Raw genomic sequence first — 13,992 nt, forward strand, 5'->3', positions numbered from 1 at the left:
ACCCGATTTTCGGCGCTTCCACGGTTCAGGGCTGAAAAGGGCCCGAAAGAAAATAACTGATTCAAACGTTCGAATTTAACGCCAACTTCGCGACGCTGACATCGCATCGGCGGCGAGTGCCGCCACAGTCGCCGCGTTTACTCTCCCTTGATAGTTCAGCGAATGGACTTGTAACTTCGAGGTTACAAATCCGACTCTACGTTTAGGTTTACATTTTCCATTAATTTTAAACGGTGAGGGGGGGTTGGGGGGGAGGATGGCGATGACAGAACAATTGCGCACCTCCCCGCCACCATCGTCGCTACCGACGAACTCGACCTCGAGCCGAGCGGGGCCGAAGGCCCGACGGGCTCCCGGAAATTTCGGAAAGGCGATTGTCACGTCCTGGCGGGGCTATAAGAGCAAGAGAAGAGAATACCGCGGCCCGGCTACTCTGCTCTTCCACTGACTGACATTTAATAAAAGTGTTGGTCTTTTTATCAACAGACTAGGACCCGATGCCGACACCTGCATGCGGTCTTACACAGATGAATGATGCACGCGACCCTGAAACATACGCGATAATATGTTCCACTTACTTTTACGCTTCGCTTGTTTGTCGATTGACACGAGAAATGGGTTCGCAACGGATGAACGGCTACGGTTGCGCTGATGGCCTTGAATTCGGTCCGCTCTGCTTGACAGGCGTTGATCCAAATGGCTGGAAACGACCTTCAAGGATTGACGACTGCGCCAAATTCCGTCACGTCAATATTTGACAGGAACGATCTCCAATGGTTGACAGCTGGCGGCTACGGTATTGCAGACGGATGCGCTCGTTGAGGAAACGGGCGTGGACGCTGTACGATACCGTGAATCCAACTCACGAATATCGTCCGCGTGATTGACGATATTTTAACTAGCGAAAACGGGCGTGGACGCTGTGCGATCCCGTGAATTTATCTCGCGAATATCGTCCGCGTGGTTGACGATATTTTGATTCGAGAAAACGGACGTGGATGCTGCGGGGCTTGCTATGCGAGCAAGTCTATCACTATCACGCACGTACGCGAACACGTTGAAACAGGAAATTGAATAAGGAATACTATTCGCGAACTTTCCAGTGAGAACTCTATCTCTAACTAACAACGTGTCACTTCAAACTACGAAGTTAGGAGCAAGGAAATAATAATTGGGATTTAGATTGACTCTGGTAAAACAAAGTATATTATAAACGTAAAAGAATACAAAGGTAAAGATGCTTATTATTAACGAAATCGAAATACGTACTAAGTACGAAATATAAAACGCAATAAAAATGTTTAATTGAATAAACGAAGTAATGTTTGAATTAAACGAATAAGAATAAGATATTATTGAATGGTATTAGGGACTGTGTCTAAACAGTATGGATTTGGAAAGATTGTGTCTAAACAATCTGGTTTGGAAGATTGACGAAAACTCGACTGACCCACTCGGGTCCCCGGAGAGGACTGGGGAGAATCGAACGTTCGTCGACGAACAACGTTCGTCCGAAAAATGCTGACTTCGCAAAAGGGGACCGTGTCCTCTTTCTGCCGGTCTTCGTCGTAAACAGCGCGATGGCCGCCGCACTAGAGTCAGCAGTTTTCGTTCCCAGTGGTGCAGGACTCGAAAATTAAGTGGTAACCATTGGCGTACCTATTTATTTATTTAAATAAATTGGGACTTAGAATATTTTCGAGCGCTTGCTCTTGCAAGGCGTTTCGATGTAAATTTTATATGTCATATGATTAGTTGACATCATTTGTCGACCGATCATATGTTTGAAAATATTCTAAGTACTTTTGGAAATTACCAAAAATCGAAATTTTGGTAAAGTCTAAACAAACGCGAATTGAGAACATAACCTACAAATTTTTAGGTTAGTTTCATGATTTTCGCTCACGAGTCCAATGATATTTCAATCTTCGAGTTTGGGCCATTTTTGGCTATTTTAGGATTTTGACAGATTTTGGATTTTAGGTTATGTTGATGGATTTCAAACAGATGTACGTGGTGTTAAGGATTCATTGTTATGAAGGATTTTTAGGAGTTTTGGAATCTTTAAAGGGGAACGCTCGCTCTTATGTATCTAATTTTACATGTAGTCTTAAAGCTAACGTCGGAGGTGCGACCGACGTCACATTAGTATGCAATAAGCTTAGAGGACAGGCATACGCCGCGATTGAAGACGTAAATATTAACACAATCTCTGAATTGTGCAACCGCCTGAAAGATGTACTAGGCCCATATAAATTCATCGATCAGTATCGCGGAGAATTAGCTTCGATACACCAGGGACAGTCCGAGCACGTGTTGAATTATATTACGCGAGTAAAGGACCTTAGAACGGCGATCATAGATTCAGGCCGCGGGGTCCCCAATCTAGACGAGATTGATAAATTCACAGTTGATTGTTTCATGCGTGGTCTTATCCCAGCGCTTCGAGCCGAGGTCAGGCTCTGCGCGTCACTCGAATTACAGAAAATATTCGACGAAGCAGTAACCGCGTACAAACAGTACGAGCTTGACCGTGTTCGTTATCGCGACGACGGACGCCGCGTTGCATTCTCCGACTCTCGTAATCGCACACCAGAGCGATCAAGCAACTCTTCTTATGATAGGAATGCGCCAGAGCAGCGCAACAGATCTTCGGAAAGGAAAGATCAACGACCTTCCTTTTCACCTCGTGAATCCTGGCGAGACAGGAAACCCGATAACAGAGACGCGTATCGCTCTCCTCCTCCGCGACGTCACGAACCGTCGCAATCAAATCAGCGCGAAACGTATAAACGCGAAGATCGCGCTTCCCAGTCCCCAGGTCGCGATCGCTTTCCTACGGAGAATCAGAAGTATTGTAAATATTGTAAGCGCACGGGACATGACGTACACGAATGTCGCCGCCGCGAATATTACAATAGAAATGAGTCGGGAAACGAATCAAGCCTCCCGACAAACGCGACCAAAGGACGGGAGGCATCCCAAGAGAATCGCCAAAAGGCAACACAGCTGGCCGTCATCAGCGACGACCAGCAGTAGATGAAATTCGAGTAGATAGGAGAGATAACCCGGACGGTCAGCAGAATGAACGACCATCCGCGAAATTAGTCTCGGCAATAAATCTCGCGCCGGACTCCCCTATCCCTCGAATAAAAGCAAAATCGTCACTCTTCTCAATAGAGTGTGAGTTCCTCTTGGACACCGGGTCCGAGGTCAACTTAATCCGAGCGTCTGGTATCAAATCTGACGTTCATCTAAAAACTGACAGCGTCATACACGTCCATGGCGTGACAGAAGGAGAAATTGCGACCCTCGGTTATATCAATGCGGAGCTAGCAAATTCCATTAAAGTCACGCTACACGTTCTGCCTGCCTTTTTTCCAATTAATATAGATGGTATCTTAGGCTCCCCCTTCTTCAGAGAGGGAGCAGAGATATCATTTGCGAAGGAATGCGTAGAGTATAAAAACCTACGTATTCCCTTTTCGAATCCTCGGGAATATTCCATCGAAAGCCGTACCGCCGCCTGCATAGCCGTCAACGTAAAGGGCCCAAGCGAAGGGTATGTGCGAAAAGTAGATGTAAAACCCGATGTGTTCTTAGGTGATTGTTTAGTCACCAACCGTAACGGAAAGGCATACCTGCGATGCTTTAACGCATCGTCCGAAGTGGCGTCCTTCTCCCTGCCTACGTTGGAGGTGGAAGAGATCGAGGTTCCCTTTTCGAATATTCAAGCCGAAGTCAATTCGGACTTATTCAATGCTCGTGCGTGCCGCGCGCACGAGACGATCGTTAACGATCAACTCGCGTCTTCTATTAATTCCGGTAACCATTCCGACGTTTCCGGTAGCCATCCCGATTCTTTAAATAATTCCGGTAACCATTCCGACGATTCCGGTAGCCATCCCGATTCTTTAAACAATTCCGGTAACCATCCCGACGATTCCGGTAGCCATCCCGATACTTTAAAGAATTCCGGTAACCATCCCGACGATTTATATTCAAAGTCCTGTGTGGAAAGAAACATCAACGCCTTCGCCTCAGATGAACTTTTAGAATGTTCATATGAGAACAATTTAGAAAACATTTCTATTCCTAAAGTTAAATCAAAAGGAGTTTATGTTTTGCCACAAACTCCTATCTTCAAATCCTCGCCGGAACAAGACCTCTTGCAGCTTCAACGATCAAGTATCCGTGCGACCGAAAACAAAGTCCATGCGTCTGGCAAATACAATTCCGCGAGATTCGCGTCAGCAAGAAAAAGAAATAAAGCCGATACATTATACTCACCCGAGACAACTAAGTCTGATTATAAGCTTTCGTTATGTATCTTGCGAAACGAATTCAATCTTCCTAGCGTTAACAGAGTCTCCAATATCGTTACGCCAACGATAAACTATCGCAGCGACCCAAGAACGAAATTTAAAACCTCTGGTCAGCATCACCCCACTCCACAGCAGGAAGACGATATCCCTGCGACGCAACGAGATCTTCAAGGAGAAACCGTCACCCCTGAAGATCATCAGTCTCTCGACAACGCTATAACAGCAACCATGCAGCCGATACAAGCAGCTATCTTGCTCTCTATTGCCACGCAAGCCTCAACACTCATTGGATATGACTGTGGAGGTTCAACCTTGAATATTACCACGTATTCAACTATTGACACTCTTAACTGCGAGCCAGAAGACATCGCACCAGCTGAAAATTTAGAAAGAATTCAGCTCCTGCAGCTAGCTGAATTCTCGCAAGCTCGTGTCTTGCAATGCCATATCGGAATAGACAGAACCATATACTATTGTGGCATGCATTCACATAATTCGGTAGTATCCAATGGTCGACAAGACTATATATTACCGATCTCCAGCGAAACCTGTTCGAGCCTGCACACGACGGGGACAATATTCATCACCCCAGCCGCCCAGATCATAGGTATTCAGCCGAACTCGACCTCCTCTCACGGCCTCACGTTAGCAGGAGTTATTCAGAACGATGGTAGCTGCGCTGGAACCACGTATAGTGATCCGTTTGGGACTTGGACCGATGTCGTGGCACAAGCTTTAGTCCGAATCACGATCCGCGACTACATCGCTCCAATCAGATTGTCAACCGGACAGATTCATCTACAAACTGGGCAAACCTGCCCCCTTCAAAAAGGAAGCTGCTTAGACGCACAAGATGGCCATACGTTCTGGGAAACCACGCCGACGGACTCGTGCAAATTCAATAATTATGATGTCTTGTACGAAGGGATAGCCACTAAACTATCCTCCAAGGTGAATCCTTCTCCAACCCTGTATACCGTAGCATCGCAGGACACGACTTTTGCACTCACGGAGACAGGCAGATCGTCAGTTTGCGGATATGTCATAATCCGAACGGAACACCCCAAGCTGTTCATTCTGGAAGTTGGAAGTTCAGGAAAATTCAAGGAGAAAACACACACCTTGGTCAACAATCTGGACATCTTCACGTATGTCAACAGCAAATTTGTTTACGTGGAGAAGCACCTCCGGAAACAATTTTCTCAACTCTACAAAGATGTAATCCGTCAGAAGTGTGAGCTAGAGCGTCAGATTCTCCAGAACGCCCTCACATTATTACATTCAGCACCCGAAGAAGTTGCCACTGCCATCATGAAGGATGTCGGATTTACCGCAGTTCCAGCAGGAGAGGTAGTGCACATAATAAAGTGCATACCAGTCACGGTCCAAGTGAGGAAAACCGAACGGTGTTATGATGAGCTGCCCATCACGTATCGGAACACATCAAAATTCCTGAAACCATAGGACCACATCATTTCAAATACGGGGACAGAAAAGCCATGCAATGAGCTACTTCCCCCATATTACAGACTGCACGGAACATGGTATCGCCTAACACCGTCATTGATGGAGGCCATCACTCCTTCGGAGCTCCACCCCCTCACCAAGTCAACCTGGAAATACATAGATCCGAAGAACTTGGCAACGGGAGGCATTTATTCACAAGACGACCTGGACAAACTACAGGATCATATAATGTTTCCTGTAGAGAAGGTAGCAGTCATAAATTCAATCGCACAGGGTGCGACGGGAAGACAGTTTGAAGCAGGAAATATCAATATGTTCAACCTGCTCGATGAAAACTCCCTACAGCAGATAGCGGAGTCTACAGCACAGAAATTATGGTCCGGATTCACTACATTCGGATCAATAAGTGCTGGAATAATCGGAGTGTATGTAGCGATCCGCACGATCAAAACAATCATCAGTACGATCGTTAACGGCATCGCATTACACTCACTATACGGCTGGAGCCTGCATCTCGTTGTCGCCATCTGGAGTTCACTGACCCGGTTCTTTATATTCATGAAGCAGAGGGACAACAAGACTTCAGCGGCCATCGAGGACAAAGCCAGTGATAGTGCCAGTGTCGGAGAATTCCGAACCCGTCCTCCCTTGACGAAACGAACGTTAATTTGCGATTCCCTTGACCCAGAGTTGCGAGACAGGGATGACATTTCAGTGCATCCTGTTGTCACGTCCTGGCGGGGCTATAAGAGCAAGAGAAGAGAATACCGCGGCCCGGCTACTCTGCTCTTCCACTGACTGACATTTAATAAAAGTGTTGGTCTTTTTATCAACAGACTAGGACCCGATGCCGACACCTGCATGCGGTCTTACACAGATGAATGATGCACGCGACCCTGAAACATACGCGATAATATGTTCCACTTACTTTTACGCTTCGCTTGTTTGTCGATTGACACGAGAAATGGGTTCGCAACGGATGAACGGCTACGGTTGCGCTGATGGCCTTGAATTCGGTCCGCTCTGCTTGACAGGCGTTGATCCAAATGGCTGGAAACGACCTTCAAGGATTGACGACTGCGCCAAATTCTGTCACGTCAATATTTGACAGGAACGACCTCCAATGGTTGACAGCTGGCGTCTACGGTATTGTAGACGGATGCGCTCGTTGAGGAAACGGGCGTGGACGCTGTACGATACCGTGAATCTAACTCACGAATATCGTCCGCGTGATTGACGATATTTTAACTAGCGAAAACGGGCGTGGACGCTGTGCGATCCCGTGAATTTATCTCGCGAATATCGTCCGCGTGGTTGACGATATTTTGATTCGAGAAAACGGACGTGGATGCTGCGGGGCTTGCTATGCGAGCAAGTCTATCACTATCACGCACGTACGCGAACACGTTGAAACAGGAAATTGAATAAGGAATACTATTCGCGAACTTTCCAGTGAGAACTCTATCTCTAACTAACAACGTGTCACTTCAAACTACGAAGTTCGGAGCAAGGAAATAATAATTGGGATTTAGATTGACTCTGGTAAAACAAAGTATATTATAAACGTAAAAGAATACAAAGGTAAAGATGCTTATTATTAACGAAATCGAAATACGTGCTAAGTACGAAATATGAAACGCAATAAAAATGTTTAATTGAATAAACGAAGTAATGTTGGAATTAAACGAATAAGAATAAGATATTATTGAATGGTATTAGGGACTGTGTCTAAACAGTATGGATTTGGAAAGACTGTGTCTAAACAATCTGGATTTGGAAGATTGACGAAAACTCGACTGACCCACTCGGGTCCCCGGAGAGGACTGGGGAGAATCGAACGTTCGTCGACGAACAACGTTCGTCCGAAAAATGCTGACTTCGCAAAAGGGGACCGTGTCCTCTTTGTGCCGGTCTTCGTCGTAAACAGCGCGATGGCCGCCGCACTAGAGTCAGCAGTTTTCGTTCCCAGTGGTGCAGGACTCGAAAATTAAGTGGTAACCATTGGCGTACCTATTTATTTATTTAAATAAATTGGGACTTAGAATATTTTCGAGCGCTTGCTCTTGCAAGGCGTTTCGATGTAAATTTTATATGTCATATGATTAGTTGACATCATTTGTCGACCGATCATATGTTTGAAAATATTCTAAGTACTTTTGAAAATTACCAAAAATCGAAATTTTGGTAAAGTCTAAACAAACGCGAATTGAGAACATAACCTACATATTTTTAGGTTAGTTTCATGATTTTCACTCACGAGTCCAATGATATTTCAATCTTCGAGTTTGGGCCATTTTTGGCTATTTTAGGATTTTGACAGATTTTGGATTTTAGGTTATGTTGATGGATTTCAATCAGATGTACGTGGTGTTAAGGATTCATTGTTATGATGGATTTTTAGGAGTTTTGGAATCTTTAAAGGGGAACGCTCGCTCTTATGTATCTAATTTTACATGTAGTCTTAAAGCTAACGTCGGAGGTGCGACCGACGTCACACACCACTGGGAACGAAAACTGCTGACTCTAGTGCGGCGGCCATCGCGCTGTTTACGACGAAGACCGGCACAAAGAGGACACGGTCCCCTTTTGCGAAGTCAGCATTTTTCGGACGAACGTTGTTCGTCGACGAACGTTCGATTCTCCCCAGTCCTCTCCGGGGACCCGAGTGGGTCAGTCGAGTTTTCGTCAATCTTCGAAATCCAGATTGTTTAGACACAATCTTTCCAAATCCATACTGTTTAGACACAGTCCCTAATACCATTCAATAATATCTTATTCTTATTCGTTTAATTTGTGACGTCGGTCGCACCTCCGACGTTAGCTTTAAGACTACATGTAAAATTAGATACATAAGAGCGAGCGTTCCCCTTTAAAGATTCCAAAACTCCTAAAAATCCTTCATAACAATGAATCCTTAACACCACGTACATCTGATTGAAATCCATCAACATAACCTAAAATCCAAAATCTGTCAAAATCCTAAAATAGCCAAAAATGGCCCAAACTCGAAGATTGAAATATCATTGGACTCGTGAGCGAAAATCATGAAACTAACCTAAAAATTTGTAGGTTATGTTCTCAATTCGCGTTTGTTTAGACTTTACCAAAATTTCGATTTTTGGTAATTTTCAAAAGTACTTAGAATATTTTCAAACATATGATCGGTCGACAAATGATGTCAACTAATCATATGACATATAAAATTTACATCGAAACGCCTTGCAAGAGCAAGCGCTCGAAAATATTCTAAGTCCCAATTTATTTAAATAAATAAATAGGTACGCCAATGGTTACCACTTAATTTTCGAGTCCTGCACCACTGGGAACGAAAACTGCTGACTCTAGTGCGGCGGCCATCGCGCTGTTTACGACGAAGACCGGCACAAAGAGGACACGGTCCCCTTTTGCGAAGTCAGCATTTTTCGGACGAACGTTGTTCGTCGACGAACGTTCGATTCTCCCCAGTCCTCTCCGGGGACCCGAGTGGGTCAGTCGAGTTTTCGTCAATCTTCCAAATCCAGATTGTTTAGACACAATCTTTCCAAATCCATACTGTTTAGACACAGTCCCTAATACCATTCAATAATATCTTATTCTTATTCGTTTAATTCAAACATTACTTCGTTATTCAATTAAACATTTTTATTGCGTTTCATATTTCGTACTTAGTACGTATTTCGATTTCGTTAATAATAAGCATCTTTACCTTTGTATTCTTTTACGTTTATAATATACTTTGTTTTACCAGAGTCAATCTAAATCCCAATTATTATTTCCTTGCTCCTAACTTCGTAGTTTGAAGTGACACGTTGTTAGTTAGAGATAGAGTTCTCACTGGAAAGTTCGCGAATAGTATTCCTTATTCAATTTCCTGTTTCAACGTGTTCGCGTACGTGCGTGATAGTGATAGACTTGCTCGCATAGCAAGCTCCGCAGCATCCACGTCCGTTTTCTCGAATCAAAATATCGTCAACCACGCGGACGATATTCGCGAGATAAATTCACGGGATCGCACAGCGTCCTCGCCCGTTTTCGCTAGTTAAAATATCGTCAATCACGCGGACGATATTCGTGAGTTAGATTCACGGTATCGTACAGCGTCCACGCCCGTTTCCTCAACGAGCGCATCCGTCTACAATACCGTAGCCGCCAGCTGTCAACCATTGGAGATCGTTCCTGTCAAATATTGACGTGACAGAATTTGGCGCAGTCGTCAATCCTTGAAGGTCGTTTCCAGCCATTTGGATCAACGCCTGTCGAGCAGAGCGGACCGAATTCAAGGCCATCAGCGCAACCGTAGCCGTTCATCCGTTGCGAACCCATTTCTTGTGTCAATCGACAAACAAGCGAAGCGTAAAAGTAAGTGGAACATATTATCGCGTATGTTTCAGGGTCGCGTGCATCATTCATCTGTGTAAGACCGCATGTAGGTGTCGGCATCGGGTCCTAGTCTGTTGATAAAAAGACCAACACTTTTATTAAATGTCAGTCAGTGGAAGAGCAGAGTAGCCGGGCCGCGGTATTCTCTTCTCTTGCTCTTATAGCCCCGCCAGGACGTGACAAATTTGGCGCAGTCGGTAGGACACTCGTTGGTCACCGATGTTAGAAGCACGGCATCGAGGAATAAAAATAGAATCAGTGTTAGCACGCGAACCCCTGCGCGTTCCATCATTGTTTGACAATTTAACGCAGTAGACTTAGAGTCCGTGAAAGCATAGTGTCAGTTAAAAGTGCGACGGGCAGTGAAGGAAATGCCCTTTCGCCCACGTTACATACTCAAATTATTTTTCGCGATGTTCGTACTCAGTACAAATTCATCGAGAGTTTTAGTGAACGTTAAAGTGCGACGGGCGGTTTAGAAAACGCCCCTTCGCCCACGTTATATAGTCGGATTATTTTTCGCGAATTTCATACTTAGAAATTTTCAAGCGACGCAATCATGGAAACGCGTAGCGAGGCTAGAAAGAAGGTTCCTCCTACGGAAGAGGAATTAATTGAATTCCAGAAAGATTTAGCTCGTAGAGAAGCAGCTCTCATTAATCAAACCGCCGCGTTGACTCAACTCAAATTGCAATACGAAACAGAAACGCGTGAGCAGAGAGAAACGTACGAGGATATACGCCGCGAGATAGCAGAAATCCGATCGGCCAGAGATTCTCAATCAATTCCAGCTAGCCCAGTCGTTGCGCCCCGCGAACCCATAATGCACGATTCTTCGAATTTCACCGTTAAACAAGCGGTTGAACTTGTGCCTACCTTTGACGGCACCTCCATAACCGTGCTACAATTCGTTCGCGCGTGCAAGCGAGCCTTGGAGGCTGTTCCAGCCACAGCTGAGCGTACCCTCACTAGATTAGTATGCAATAAGCTTAGAGGACAGGCATACGCCGCGATTGAAGACGTAAATATTAACACAATCTCTGAATTGTGCAACCGCCTGAAAGATGTACTAGGCCCATATAAATTCATCGATCAGTATCGCGGAGAATTAGCTTCGATACACCAGGGACAGTCCGAGCACGTGTTGAATTATATTACGCGAGTAAAGGACCTTAGAACGGCGATCATAGATTCAGGCCGCGGGGTCCCCAATCTAGACGAGATTGATAAATTCACAGTTGATTGTTTCATGCGTGGTCTTATCCCAGCGCTTCGAGCCGAGGTCAGGCTCTGCGCGTCACTCGAATTACAGAAAATATTCGACGAAGCAGTAACCGCGTACAAACAGTACGAGCTTGACCGTGTTCGTTATCGCGACGACGGACGCCGCGTTGCATTCTCCGACTCTCGTAATCGCACACCAGAGCGATCAAGCAACTCTTCTTATGATAGGAATGCGCCAGAGCAGCGCAACAGATCTTCGGAAAGGAAAGATCAACGACCTTCCTTTTCACCTCGTGAATCCTGGCGAGACAGGAAACCCGATAACAGAGACGCGTATCGCTCTCCTCCTCCGCGACGTCACGAACCGTCGCAATCAAATCAGCGCGAAACGTATAAACGCGAAGATCGCGCTTCCCAGTCCCCAGGTCGCGATCGCTTTCCTACGGAGAATCAGAAGTATTGTAAATATTGTAAGCGCACGGGACATGACATACACGAATGTCGCCGCCGCGAATATTACAATAGAAATGAGTCGGGAAACGAATCAAGCCTCCCGACAAACGCGACCAAAGGACGGGAGGCATCCCAAGAGAATCGCCAAAAGGCAACACAGCTGGCCGTCATCAGCGACGACCAGCAGTAGATGAAATTCGAGTAGATAGGAGAGATAACCCGGACGGTCAGCAGAATGAACGACCATCCGCGAAATTAGTCTCGGCAATAAATCTCGCGCCGGACTCCCCTATCCCTCGAATAAAAGCAAAATCGTCACTCTTCTCTAAAGAGTGTGAGTTCCTCTTGGACACCGGGTCCGAGGTCAACTTAATCCGAGCGTCTGGTATCAAATCTGACGTTCATCTAAAAACTGACAGCGTCATACACGTCCATGGCGTGACAGAAGGAGAAATTGCGACCCTCGGTTATATCAATGCGGAGCTAGCAAATTCCATTAAAGTCACGCTACACGTTCTGCCTGACGGTTTTCCAATTAATATAGATGGTATCTTAGGCTCCCCCTTCTTCAGAGAGGGAGCAGAGATATCATTTGCGAAGGAATGCGTAGAGTATAAAAACCTACGTATTCCCTTTTCGAATCCTCGGGAATATTCCATCGAAAGCCGTACCGCCGCCTGCATAGCCGTCAACGTAAAGGGCCCAAGCGAAGGGTATGTGCGAAAAGTAGATGTAAAACCCGATGTGTTCTTAGGTGATTGTTTAGTCACCAACCGTAACGGAAAGGCATACCTGCGATGCTTTAACGCATCGTCCGAAGTGGCGTCCTTCTCCCTGCCTACGTTGGAGGTGGAAGAGATCGAGGTTCCCTTTTCGAATATTCAAGCCGAAGTCAATTCGGACTTATTCAATGCTCGTGCGTGCCGCGCGCACGAGACGATCGTTAACGATCAACTCGCGTCTTCTATTAATTCCGGTAACCATTCCGACGATTCCGGTAGCCATCCCGATTCTTTAAATAATTCCGGTAACCATTCCGACGATTCCGGTAGCCATCCCGATTCTTTAAATAATTCCGGTAACCATCCCGACGATTCCGGTAGCCATCCCGATACTTTAAAGAATTCCGGTAACCATCCCGACGATTTATATTCAAAGTCCTGTGTGGAAAGAAACATCAACGCCTTCGCCTCAGATGAACTTTTAGAATGTTCATATGAGAACAATTTAGAAAACATTTCTATTCCTAAAGTTAAATCAAAAGGAGTTTATGTTTTGCCACAAACTCCTATCTTCAAATCCTCGCCGGAACAAGACCTCTTGCAGCTTCAACGATCAAGTATCCGTGCGACCGAAAACAAAGTCCATGCGTCTGGCAAATACAATTCCGCGAGATTCGCGTCAGCAAGAAAAAGAAATAAAGCCGATACATTATACTCGCCCGAGACAACTAAGTCTGATTATAAGCTTTCGTTATGTATCTTGCGAAACGAATTCAATCTTCCTAGCGTTAACAGAGTCTCCAATATCGTTACGCCAACGATAAACTATCGCAGCGACCCAAGAGCGAAATTTAAAACCTCTGGTCAGCATCACCCCACTCCACAGCAGGAAGACGATATCCCTGCGACGCAACGAGATCTTCAAGGAGAAACCGTCACCCCTGAAGATCATCAGTCTCTCGACAACGCTATAACAGCAACCATGCAGCCGATACAAGCAGCTATCTTGCTCTCTATTGCCACGCAAGCCTCAACACTCATTGGATATGACTGTGGAGGTTCAACCTTGAATATTACCACGTATTCAACTATTGACACTCTTAACTGCGAGCCAGAAGACATCGCACCAGCTGAAAATTTAGAAAGAATTCAGCTCCTGCAGCTAGCTGAATTCTCGCAAGCTCGTGTCTTGCATTGCCATATCGGAATAGACAGAACCATATACTATTGTGGCATGCATTCACATAATTCGGTAGTATCCAATGGTCGACAAGACTATATATTACCGATCTCCAGCGAAACCTGTTCGAGCCTACACACGACGGGGACAATATTCATCACCCCAGCCGCCCAGATCACAGGTATTCAGCCGAACTCGACCTCCTCTCACGGCCTCACGTTAGCAGGAGTTATTCAGAACG

The sequence above is a fragment of the Lasioglossum baleicum genome, chromosome 17 (assembly GCF_051020765.1).
Source record: "Lasioglossum baleicum chromosome 17, iyLasBale1, whole genome shotgun sequence".
NCBI lineage: Eukaryota > Metazoa > Arthropoda > Insecta > Hymenoptera > Halictidae > Lasioglossum > Lasioglossum baleicum.